The 14,237-nt window shown below is 47.0% G+C and overlaps 1 protein-coding gene across 1 annotated transcript in view; it reads left to right on the top strand.

The window, feature by feature from the left end:
• Positions 1-14,237, top strand: part of LOC122791035 (adiponectin-like) — a 276,275-nt gene that overhangs the window by 109,032 nt on the left and 153,006 nt on the right. The window lies entirely within an intron of this gene.

The raw sequence follows: 14,237 nt of genomic DNA, 5'->3' as shown, positions 1-14,237 counted from the left end.
GGCTGAGCACCTCACTGGCTTTGTTCAAGTGAGATTGTGACCAATGGATGGGAGATTGCAGGTATACCCCAGGGATAACCTCAGTATCACTGCTTGACAGAGGCACAGCAAAATAATGGGCATATTATCCATCAACTTGCACGGGTGGCAGAAGCCACAAAACTCTGGGCTAGGCTTATAAATGCCCTAGGGCAGATAGTCTAGTATGAACCTGTGAACATAGGCCTTGGGCAGTTCCTGCTATTAGGACAGTGGTCTGCAGCAAGCTATATAGTAGTAGTCGGTTTTAGCCATTGGTTTTGACCATGGCTATTCCATGTTAACTTCTTGTTGTGGTACAAACATGGGTGCGTGGTTATCCATGCTATGTATTGCTAGTCACCCTCATTTTGTATCTTGTTCCATGTGTTTGCACATGTACATCACTGTATGATGTGCAGCTGTTTCCACAGGGTCATATGAGTGGATATGGATGTTAGTTGGGGTCCTCAGGTGTGCATATTGTACATGATATTACATTACTTAACACATGGCATTCATGCCTCAGGTGGTGCTGCAGGGCCACCTCTGTCGGATACACATACTACACTCCTGTACGTTTGGAAGCAGGTTGTGTCATGTTAAGCATCCCTGTTACTGTATGAGTGAGTCAGGCGGGTATCAGTCCCAGTGTTCCTACTGACCAAGCATATGTGCTATCGTTGCCTCTTTGCCAAGGCCAGGCCATACTGGGCACGCCTCCTTCTTCATTCATGCTAACGAGTGCAGACCTGGTTTAAAGTGCTTAAAAGTGCCTTTATGGCACTTTGATTGACATGTCTTGTACTCATTTTGAAAGTCTGGAGACAAAAATAAATTCCCACTGCCAGTCTCGAACCCAGGACCTTGGTAACATTAGTCTGTATGACCTACCACTAAGCCATGACAGCCATACAAAAGCACTCTGCTAAAATAAATATAACAGTCAATAGTAGGAATTAGTATAAAGGCAATATAGGAGATGTACCATCCAAAGCATGTGAGGCAAAGTTTTAATGGCCAAATCACTGGATTCCCATACTAACCTTCACACTCACAGAACACTGTCAACAGCATACCAGCATCGTCCACGCCCTACAATCTGAAAGGGCTACGCCTATCTCACATACCTTTTTATAGCAGTGTCCTGAAATCACAGTGAGACATGCAATCAACACACACCTGGCTGCATGCAATTAGCAAATGCTGCCTTACAATTAGTGCAGGGGCCATCACATGGACCTATGCAGATACCTACAAAAGCATTCAGTACCCACACTCCACTCATGCAATACAGTCATTGCACAAACCTAATGAGAAAGAGAGAGAGAGAGAGAGAGAGAGAGAGAGAAAATATACAGACAGCCAGCAGCAAAACCATGAGTAGCAAACAGCAAGCAGCAAGCAAGCACCACTGACACAGCAACAGCTGCCACAAACACAGGTAATGCAAAGTAGCAGGTTAATACTGTGTTTACTGTGACACCTCAAATGTATCATAGTTCACTATCTATAGCTCTGTCCATGAGATAGGTTTTGTGTGCATAGTCCTGAAATATACACATATGTAATATTGCTGTACATGTTGCCCATCGTGACACTTCCGTAGCTTAGAACAGAAGGCCAGTTGTGCATATGATGCAGTACATACCAGGGTCAGTAGAGGTTACTCCTCATTGGTGTGGGACCACTGTGTATGTATGGCACTCTTCAGGTACACATCCTGTAGTATGGCCAGGGAGTAATATCAGTCTGTAATGTGGTGCCATGTCCTCCTGGGGTGAATGTAGCACACATCCAGGGATACCATTCTGTAACAGTGATGCTATGTGTCCTGCAATGTTGAGGGTGGCCCTCACCTGGACATGTGAGAGGATAGGGAGGTTACAGTCATCTGTGATAACTAATTCCACTTGTGTAGGAGAATGGGGGATATCTGCACCTAAACTGTCTGCAACAATATTGCCAATATCTCAAACATGTTTTCCATACGGAAATGCACACACAGTAACATAACACATCCACACACTTGCCACATTCAGGCTTCAAAACACTATCTAGGTATATTCTGGTACATCTGCATGTTACAGTAGCATGTAGCACTATACTGAGTAGTGTCAGTTGTCTGTTGCCATGTTGTTTGGATAGAGTAAAAGGAGCATTTGTTTATCCTACTTTGTTTTGTGGACATTACTTGAAGTGTAACCTTACATGCATCATTGGTAACAACACCTTCTGTGTTGTTGTTCTGTTTGTACAGGGTGCTGTCAACATCACTGTTTGTTAAGGAAATGTGCACCCTGCAGTGCATAGCCCCATTTGGCAAAAAGACATCCCACCCTGCCATTGTGCACACACACCAACCCCACCCACAGTAAAACGCATACATTCCATTTGCAAGGTCCAAACCCCTACCTAGATGTGTTATGACTCTAAAGGCAGACACATTAGCAGAGTGTGCTATTTGCATTAGTAGGAGCAATCTTTTCCAATGCTGTACTTAGAGGGTGCTGACATCATCTGTGTTTACGAAGAGGGATGTGCACCCTGTAGTGTGTTCTCCCAGTTGGCAAAGGCACCTTCCCTCCACAGCGTTATGCACACACACAAACCCCACTCATACTAACACACATACATTCCCGTAGCAGGATTCAAACCCCTACCTAACTATGTTATGATACTAGAGACGGACGCATTAGCGGGCGCGCTATTCACATTTCTAGGAGATTTCATTTCAGTTGATCTACTTATAGGGTGCTGACATCATCAGTGTTTAGAAAGTGGAATGAGCTCCCTGTGGTGTGTTTCCACAGTTGCCAAAGGGATGTGCTTCTCATACACACTTATACAGACACTTACCCCCATTCACACACACACATGCCACTTGCTGGATTCAAACCCCTACCTAACTATGTTATGACACTAGAGACAGGCGCATTAGCAGGCGCGCTATTCGGATTACTGGGAGGTAGCATTTCTACTGATCTACTTATAGGGTGCTGACATCTTCATTGTTTGGAATGGGGAATGTGCATCCTGTGGTGTGTTTTCACAGTTGTTAAGAGGAACATTTGAACTAAGTGTGTGAGCATGCCCACTTCAGCCTTCCCATGGCATGTTGTGTGAATGATGTCTCATTTATCAAAGTGTGTGAGCATGCCCAGTGTGAGCTTTCCATATGTTGAACTATGCAGCCCATCACAGTTGTGGATGAGTGTGAACTCCAACAAATAACTCCTGTTTAAGGTTGTGTGTTCTGTGACATGTTGTGTAGTTACTGTCCAGATGCTTCCTGTGAACACAACAGGGATTATACTGTGCCTGCAGCTTTTGCATGGGATACTTTGCATACAATTGTTAACATCCATTCATACTGACCTAGCACTGTTGTACTGTATAGTGTAGTGGTTCAGTACTTTCACTGTGGTGGACATTATCCTGGGCTTTAGTCCTATCACTGATTTACATTTCCATACTGTGCACAACAGCCTCTTTAGGGTCCAGTTGTGCATGTCTGCCCAAAGGCAGTGCCTCTATGGACTCTGGTAATTACTGCCCCATAAGCAACAAGTGTAGTCTGCAAAGCTATGGAGAGGATCATAATGGAGCTCATGAAGAAAGATATGGAGGACATGCAGACATTGTACCTGTCCCAGTTTGTGTTGATCAAGGGCAAGTCATGCCTTTTGTACTTGGTTGACATTATCAAAACAGTAACTAAGGCCATTGATGAGGGAAAGGCAGTCCATAGAGCCTACCTTGCCCTTGAAAACCCTTTCAACACAATACCCCACTCAGGTATTGTAGGAAACCCTACCAACAGAAATGTACACCCATATGTCACAAGATCAGGTTTCAAACTGTCTTACAGACAGGACCCACAGGGTTAGAGTTGCTGGCACTATGTCAGACACCATGCCAGTCACATGTGGTCTCACACAGGGCTCAGTCCTTGGCCCCTATTGTTTGTTATCTACTTCTCAGAAGTACAGTCCAACATGGGAGGACTTTGGCTGACAAAGTTTGCAGATGACTGCACACTGGGTGCCATAGTGGACAGTGCATCAGACACGGATATCCTTCAGAAGGGGCTCACGGACACTGATAGCTGGTGCCAGAGCCATGGCCTGAAGTCAACTTGCAAAACATGTGTAGTCATACCCTTCAGGGAAAGCAAGGTAACCCCAAGCTACCATATAGGTGGCAATCCTCTAAGCACAGGGAAGGTTATCATGGACCTGGGGACCCAGGTTGACAGTCACTGTTCTGATGACACTCACATTGCTAAAGTGGCTAGTAGGACCTTCTACATTGTCCACATGATCAGGAAGGGATCCACATCCAGATCTAGTGGGTCATTGTTCCCCTGTACTCTTCACTTATCGGACGGTGATCTGGTACACTGCCTTATCTGGATGTATCTCACCTGACATCTGCAGCAAGTGTGGAGACCCTGAATGTCCCCCAACAAAAGGATAAAGGGTCTCCAACATCTGTCATATGCTGCCAGATTGAAAACACTACAGCTCTATTCAGTCACATACTGTCTGCTTAGAGGTGACATGTGCATGACATGCAAGCATGTCCAACCAGGGATTAATGGACATGCTCCACCTCAAAATCTTCAGATCCACCTGAACCACTAGTGCAAGTGACTTCCACCGTAGCAGGGATGTACATTGGACATGTTGGAGGGTGGATTTATCACTCTGAGACTCCCTATGCTGTGGAATACAATCACGGTCCATGTGAGTCACAGCACCTTGCTGGCTCTGTTCAAGAGGTATCCTGACCTGTGGATGGGAAATCATAGGTTTACCCGGGGATCGTCACTGTGTCACTGCTGGAGACAGGCACGTCAAACTAATGGGCACAGTACTGTTTCCATATAAGGGGTGGCGTACGCAACCAGACTCTGGACTAGGCTTAGAACTGCCTTGGGGCAGATAGCCTAGTATGAACCTATGAACCTATCTGACCATGTTGCATTATGTTCAGATGTGAACTACTTACAACGGCCTCAACCAACTGCAGTAGTGTATTCCACAACATGGGTGTACATTGGCAAACACTACCGATGTGCCCAAGGCCATTTCTAATGGTTATTGGATAGTGTGTTTGTCCATCAACACATCATAAGTGCAGTTTGGCATGACATATGTCTTGTTTTGTATACTGTGCCTCTGTCTACCTGTGACACAACATTGATACCCAGGGTATACCTACCATCTCCCATCCACTCGTTAGGATCCCTGTTGAGTAGAATAAATGAGTGACTCTATGGATGACCTGTACTGGTAGTTTACTCATGCGTGGTGGTGGCTTCTGTGTTATGGATAATGCAGTACAGCTTGTCCTATGTATGTCAGTGCTGGGGTTCAGGTCCCTCATGTGCATATCTCCCTGCCATTCACATTGTACAAGGTCCGGCATGTGCATTGCTGACAGCTTGGACATGGCTTTCTACATCAGGCACAGCTTGTGTCTGTGTGGCCAACATGGCAGTGTGTGGAACTGCATTCTGTTTAATCAGGCGACACATTACATGTGTTCCAGCTCTTTGATACTCCTGGTGAGGTACTGTTGTGGACTTTACAGTTGCTGAATGTATCTGCTGAGGTACACCACACAGGCGCTGTTGTGGTCATTTGTAATGCTGCTGAAAGATAACTGCAAAACCACAATGACCTCCCTTAGCTAGATGTCATAACCCTCATGATTAGGTTGGTATATGGATTGTTGCTGTTAACCCTACAGCCACATTTTTGTCAATGCAGGATATCTATCACCTTGTGTCCCCATTCTGGCATTACATGTTAGGTATGTCATGGGTCGACACCTATGTGGGAATTGGTGGTCACTTACTGGATTATCCACAGAGGCTGACTATACTGTTTTCACCATTTAACATGCTGACATGGCTATGGCACCAGCTGTCTGTTTCTATGTGGCCCTTTTATGGGATGCTTGTGTCAGCTGGTGTATCAGATATGTCAGGCGGCTTGTTGTCCTCTACAAACATGTTCCAGCACAGTCCTTACTTGTTGGCCTGTACCTATGGGGCATATATACCAGATGGTGAAGGTCCCAGGACCAAGCTTTGTGGGATGCCTGTTATATGTGGTTTGTAGTCTGACATGGCTGCTGCATGTCTGACCATGTCAGTTCTGTCGTTGGTCTGGTTTGCAACCCCTCCCATGACATTGGGGTGTATATATCAGCTGGTGAGCAAATCTATCACGGAACACATAGGGTATTGTACAGAAGGCTTTGCAAGGTCCGGCTACACTGTGTGGACCACATTGCCCTCATCACTGACTTCAAGTACTGTTTCAACTGAGTCACACATGTTTAGGGGTGGGGTCTGCACTTTGTAAACCCACACTGGGTAGGGTCGGGTGTCAATAGATCCACAATATCATTATGTCTGTGGTACATGCTGGTCCTTTCCATAGCTGTGCAGACCAAACCTCTCATGATTCTGTGGTGGTTGTTTTCCTATCCATTCAGGAGACACCTTTGTTGAGAACACCCACTGTTGTTGTACACTGCTCTTTGGAGTGCGTACCCTGTGGTAAGGGTGACATAATGTCAGGGAGGCGGCAGTCTGCTGGGGAAGGTATTTGGCATTATGGGGGTTTGCACTGCACATGTCAGGATGTATGTTGGCCATACCTGTGTGTGTCTGGTATGTTGTTTGTAATATCGGTGTGATCCGGAGCATATCCAGGAATCAACAACATGCTTACTACCATCATTTGCAACAGCCTTGGGGTTATCTGTAGTGTCCTGTACAATCTGTATCATAATGGGTTCATACTAGGCTACCCCCTAGGGCATCTGTAAGCCTGCATGTCCATTTTGTTTGATGGATTCTGGGGAATTGTTTACACCTGTGTCAGTGCTAGTATGATACCAGGGGTATAGTGACAAACAGCTCAGAAGCTGACTTCACACTTCTTCGGACTGAGATGGTATCCATTAAGCCCACTGGGCCAGTGGAAACCACAACACACAATGGTGACTCCTGCACAGACACTTTCTATGGACATCTCCGAGTAAGCATGGACCATGCAATCACAAATGAGAATGACACCTTCACCACCAAGGGAAAGTGGCCTGTCTGGTGGACCCCAGCCATAAACAAACTGTATAACAGATGAAGGATACTAATGCAAGACAGAGCTACATCTCCAGAATGTAAGGCAGCTGTGATCAGCAGTAGTGAAAGCTACATTCTCACATAAAGACACCCAAGTTCAACTTGGGGACATAAATCACCACAGGCGATGAAGGTAACCACACTGCTTTCTTCAGTTATGTCTGGCGCCTGGGTGGGAACCCTCATATATGCTCAGATTTGGTACACAACAACTTATATCCCAGGGACCTGACAGATATTACTGACACCCTGGCAGACCAGTTCAGTGCAATGTACCCCTCCCTCACCCCCAAGACATGATAGTTATCACAGCTGTATGTAACCTCACTGTCATCCTGGATGTCCATGTGAGAGCCGCAGTCAGCAAAGGCAGTACACAGCATCAATGGGACCTGATGGTATCCCCAGTTGCATGCTATGTGAACTACAGATGGAGATAAACCTGTATATGCAGATCCTATTTAACCTTAGCCTTGCTACAGGATCTGTACCTGAACACTGGCGTGCGGCAACAGTGGTCCCACTCCACAAAGGAGATGCCTCCACAGACCCTGGCAGCTACCACCACACAAGCTTAAACAGCCTTGTCTGCAAAGCTTTGTGAAGGGTCATTATGGAGCTTCCACACAGAGACATTGGTGTCCTACAGACCCTTGATCACACCCAATTCAGCTTTGTACAGTGCAGATCCTGCGTTTTGCACCAAGTTGACTACTTTGAAACTGTCAGTAGAGCCGTTGATGAGGGCTACACAGTCCACACAACCTACCTGCGCTTGGCTAAGGCCTTTGACACAATACCCCACTCAGGCATCATAGACAAGCTCAACAGCTGAAATATAACACCATATGTCACAGCATAGGTTGCAAAATGGCTCAGAAACAGAACCCATAATGTCAACATTGCAGGTGCCTTGTCAGGTTCGAAGCCAGTCACAAGTGGTGTCCCACAAGGTTGTGTCCTGGGACCTCTCTTATTTGGTATTTACTTTTCAGATGTGAAAGCAAACATAGGAGGGTTGTGGCCGACAAAGTTTACAGATGACTGCAACCTGGGCACCATAGTGAATACATCAGCCAGCACACACATCCTACAGACTGCCGTCACACTGACAGATAGCTGGTGCTGGACTCATGGCCTAAAACTGACTGCGACTGATGTGTAGCCATCCCTTTGGGAGGAACACAGTACCCACAGATCTGTACATAGACAGCAACCCAATGAGTACAGGAAACAAATCAGACAGCTGGGGACACATGTAGATAGTGACATCTCATTTGACACCCATGTTGCCAAAGTTGTTTGACAGACTTTCTATCTTGGCCACCTTATCATGGAGGGTATTCCATCCAGACCATAGGAGGTCATTGTACCACTATACTTCTCCCTTATCAGGCCCATGCTTGAATACAACGCCCCATTTGGTATGTACCTCAACCAGCACTTGCAGCAGCTGGAGAGACCCCACAAGTACCTTACCATGAAGATCAGGGATCTACAACACATGTCATATACTTCCAGAATAACTAAACACAAGCTTTTTCAGTGTCATACCACATACGTACAGGTGACCTATGCCTGACATACAAGACCATGTCCGATCAGGATTTGGTAGACATGCTCCACTGCAAGCAATCCACATCCACCAGAAACATGGGAGCTAAAGATTTGAACCTCAGCACATACATGTATAGGACATGCTGAAGGGACAGGGTCATAACTCAGAGGCATCTCAAACTCTAGCAGAGTATCCCAGTTCATGTTAGACAGAGTACCTCACTGACTCTCTTCAAGAGACATCTGGACAGCTGCATGTGGACAGGGGCACAGACTGGACAGAGGCATAGTCACATTATTCAATTATGTAAGGTGGTCATAATGTGTCACTACTAAGTCAGAGGCACAATATTTCGTATCTATGCAGTACACATATTACCACTATGAGGGGTGGCAATAGCAATATTCATCAAGGACACCCTCACCTCATGGTTGGTGGCAACACACGATGCATTGGACACCATCCGGGTGCAATTAACCATAGGCAAGACTGCTCTGAAGTTTGTAGCATGTTACAGGCCATCCTCTGAAACTCAGGTACCTCACAGAGCTTTCATGAAAACAGTGGCGGGGATACATGTACCTGCAAACACCATCACACTGGGTGATCCCAACTATCCAAATATAGACTGGGATCAGTACTACAGCCACAACACTCTAGCCCACAGGTTCCTAGAGTTCATACACTCACATGCCATGGAAGAACTAGTCACCATCCACAAGAGGAGACAACATAGTAGATCTCATCATCACAAACATGGGCTCACAATGTTCAACACCAGAGGTATACCCATCATTGGTGAGATCAGATCATGACCTACTCTCAGTGGAAGTCCACATCCCACCCCACCCCAGATAGAAAAGACCACAGTGCAGAACCTCTCAGAAGCCGACTACACACTTCTAATGACTGTTGTGGTCTCTTTCAAAGACCCCAAGCCAGCAGACACCATTACCCAAGCCACTGTATCACTTACAACTGCCTTCTACCAGCACCTTCAAGACTGCATGGATGAGGCAATCCCAAACAAAACACAGACTCGTTGTACCAGAGGCAAGCGTCCAGTGTGGTGGACCTCAGCCATAAACAAGCACTACAACACAAGGAAGGAGGTACTACAAGATAGGCGATATCCGTGGAAGGGTAGACACCCTGCTCAATATAGGTGAAACACTGAGTTCCCCATGAAATCATCCAAGGCGAATATTGGGAGTAAACCCACTAAGGGCTCACGGGACAACAATGAGGCCTTTTATACATCGTTACACACCTGGGAGGAAACTCCCAGATATGCTCAGAATAGGCTCAGAATGCTGTAAATATCACTGAACCTACAGACATTGCCAACATACTGGCTGACAGGTTCAGTGCAGATTTCTCCACCCACCCCTCCACCACAACTGGAGAGATATGTATGAAAGAGGATTGTAGCCCCCCAAACATCTCAAATGCTCAGGTGGGAACTGCTCTATCCAAGGGAAAGGACGCAGCATCCATGGGACCAGATGGTGTCCCTGGTTTTGTGCTCCATGAACTCACTCAAGAATTAAACCCGCAGTCAGGGCAGCTGTATGATCTTAGCCTCAACTCAGGATATGTTCCCAAGGGCTGGCATATGTCAATGGTGGACCCACTTCACATGGGGTGCCTCCACCGACCACGGAAACTACCATCCCATCAGCTTGACAAGCAGGGTCTGCTAAGCTATGGAGAAGATCATAATGGAAGTCATAGATGAGGACATAGGGGACTTGCAGACATTAGATCCAACCCAGTTAGGCTTTGTTGAGGGCAGATCATGCCTTTTAAACTTGGTTGACTGTTTCATAACAGACACCAAGGCCATTGACAAGGGCAAGGCACTCCACACAGCCTACCTTGACCTGGCAAAGGCTTTCAACACAATACCCCACTTGGGTATCATTGAAAACATCACCAGCTTAAATGTGAACCCATACATCACAGGATGGGTTGCAAACCGACTACGTGACAGAACAGACAGGTTCAGACTTGCTGGTGCCATGTCACACTCCACAACTGTCACAAGTGGTGTCCCACAGGGCTCAGTCCTGGGCCCACTATTGCTCAGCATCTACTTTTCAGAAGTACAAGCAAACACAGCAGGATTATGGCTGACAAAGTTTGAAGATGACTGCAGACTGGGAACCATAGTTGGACACCCATCTGACACAGACATCCTTCAGAAGGGTGTCATAGTCACGGATAACTGGTGCCAGAGCCATGGCCTTACATTACACACTAAACAATGCATAGCCATACCCTTTGGGAAGAACAAGGTTACCACTAGTTCCCATGTAGGTGGCAATCCTCTAAGCACACAGGAGGTTATCAGGGACCTGGGCACCCAGGTTGAGAGTAACCTTTTGTTTGACACTCACGTTGCCAGGGTAGTTAGGTAGAACTTCTACATTGCCCACCTCATCATGCAGGGATTCACATCTAGATCCAGGAGGTCATTGTTCCCCTGTACTCTTCACTCATCGGACCATTGATTGAGTGCAATGCCCCATTCAGCATGTATATGACCCGACACCTATGGCAATTGGATGGGCCCACAAATTCCTCGACAGGAGGAGAAAGGGTCTCAAACATATTTCTTATGCTGCCCGACTGGAGGAATTCCAGCTTGATTCCGTGACTTACCGTCTGCTCAGAGGTGACCTGTGCCTGACATCCAAGGCCATGTCCAAACCTGAGTTAATGTACACGCTTCACCTCAAGACCTCTACATCCATCAGAACTACAGTGGCAGGAGATTTAAACCTCAACACAGATATTAATAGGATGTGCTGGAGGGACAGATTCTTCAACCAGAGAGTCCCTATGCTGTGGAACAACATCCTGGTACATGTGAGGCTGAGTACCTCACTGGCTTTGTTCAAGTGAGATCTTAATCAATGGATGGGAGATTGCAGGTATGCCCCAGGGATAACCTCAGTATCACTGCTTGTCAGAGGCACAGCAATATAATGGGCAAATTATCCGTCAGAGTGAAGGTGCGGCAGACTCCACGGAACTCTGGTCTAGGCTTATAAATGCCCTAGGGCAGATAGCCTAGTATGAACCTGTGAACCTGTGAACATAGGCCTGGGGCAGTTGCTGCTATTAGGACAGTGGTCTGCAGCAAGCTATATAGTAGTAGTCAGTTTTAGCCATTGGTGTTTGACCATGGCTAATGCATGTTAACTTCTTGTTGTGGTAACAACAGGGGTGTGTGGTTATCCATGCCATTTATTGGTAGTCACCCTCATTTTGTATCTTGTTCCATGTTTTTGCACATGTACATCACTGTATGAGGTGTGACCCTGGTAGTGTCAGGGTGCTGATGTGCGCTTTGACCCTGTTTTCTATTACAGCACTGATATGTGCATTCCCTATACTGTGTGCATTTACACTGCACACATCTTGCTGTTATACCTTTGCCATTGGGTAGCATTACATCTAGGTTCCTATCCCTTGTGATAGCTATGAGGTGGGTTTGTGTTTTGTGGTTTATGATTGGTGAGGGTGGATGTTAGTCATGGTCCTCAGGTGTGCATATGATACATGGTATTACATTACTTAACACATGGCATTCATGCCTCGGGTGGTGCTGCAGGGCTGCCTCTGTCGGATGCACATACTACACTCCCTGTACATTTGGAAGCAGGTTGTGTCATGTTAGGCATCCCTGTTACTGTATGAGTGAGTCAGAGTGGGTATCGGTCCCAGTGTTCCTACTGACCAAGCATATGTGCTATCGTTGCCTCTTTGCCAAGGCCAGGGCATACTGGGCACGCCTCCTTCTGCCTACTGGGACAAGGTCAGGTTGTTCCTCCTCCAAGTCACCCCCTGCCTGTGGTGGCCTTGGCAATGGTGGGGATGTTTGGCCCAGCCCTGTGCTGGTCCTGCTGCAGCTGTTTCCGCAGGATCATATTATGTAGCATAGCACATATCATGATCATTTGGGTACATGTAGTTGGTGTGTACTGCAAAGCTCCACCAGGCGTGTCCAGACACGGAACCGTGACTTGAGCAGCCCAAACACACGCTCTATGATATTACGTGTTTGTGCGTGTGCCTCATTATGGCGTTCCTGTTCGGTGTGTGTGCATTTCTGATGGGTGTCATCAGCCACGGCTCAAGTGCATAACCAGCATCCCCACTAGGTGTCCGTGTGGGAAGTCCCCATTGGCAAATGATTGGTACAGCTGCGTCAGATGCCAGATGTGGGAATCGTGGTAGCTACCAGGGCAGCCAGCACACACATTCATTATTATGCCCTGGGCATCACACACGACCTGGCAGTTGATGGAGGGTATCCCTTGCGGTTAATGTAGACTCTACCCGCTCACGGCTGGTGGCTTGATGCGTATGTGCGTGCAGTCTATTGCACCCAGCACCTCAGGGTATCCCGCTATTTGCTGGAAGAGGCGCATATTGCTGGACACAACCTCACGGTCACTAGGGACATATATATGATCACTGACATGTGGTGACATGGCATCCAGGAACTGGTGCAGTACCCTGGAGGCTGATGCCTGTGATATCCCCATCATATCGCCAGTTGGTCTCTGAAAGGTACCTGTTGCTAGTATTCTTAGGCCAACACATACCTTGGTTTCCACTGGGATGGGTTCCCCTCTGTTGGTTCTGTGTGTGAGGCGTGGCCTGCACAGCTCAACAATCTGCTGCAGGAGCTCTCTGTCCACTCTATAGCGCTCTACTATCTCCAGCTCATGTAACCCATGGTAGGTGACCCTAGGCCTGTATACTCTTCTCCTTCTCCTCACTCTGGGTTGTCTGTCAGCATCTGCATTATCACCACCCTCGGCAATTCGCCTATGTCTGATTATAACAGCTATGGCAGCCCCTAGCATTTCTGCTCTGAGTTCAGCTTTTTTCAGGTTTCAACTCTGATAGCTTAGTTTCTGGCAGTATCTCTTGTGAGAAACAGCCTGCACTGCTCTTTGTTGTGTTTTAAGTGCTGGGTTGGGCTTCTAGTCTGCCTGTGTAATTGCCTGCTTCTAATTGTTTCCACCAATTAACTTTAGTAGTATCTTCTGGCAGTTTCCCTGTATTTTGGTTGTTTCCTATTTCCTCTCTGTTTCCTGAGTGGGAGCAGTGTGCACACCGGCTTAAACACGCTCACAGTAACTTAAGCGCGTGTACACATCCCTGCGGTGTTACACGCGCACATCCTTACACGGTGTTAGCTAGGCTGATTCATGCTAAAGCGCGCACACCGCCTTACACGTGCGCCCGCGCAAACCGTTGTAAACAGTTTGCAACACGCTCCCACAAGTAGAACCTGCCTCACCGCGCTGCAGCGCACGCGTATATCAAGAAACTTAGAGTGTAGGGATAGCGTATGCCCTCAATTTCTTGACATTCCCAGTGTTCTGTTGGGACACACCTCCCTCCCTGATGTCTGTCTGTCATCTCTTACCTTACATTGCCCTCCAATCTGGTACATTTCTTTCTATGCTTGGCCCCCAT

Source organism: Protopterus annectens, chromosome 16.part0 (assembly GCF_019279795.1).
Source record: "Protopterus annectens isolate FY-2018-M chromosome 16.part0, PAN1.0, whole genome shotgun sequence".
Lineage (NCBI taxonomy): Eukaryota > Metazoa > Chordata > Ceratodontiformes > Protopteridae > Protopterus > Protopterus annectens.
The sequence above is the reverse complement of the archived record's forward strand: the minus strand, read 5'-3'. Positions and strand labels throughout refer to the sequence as shown.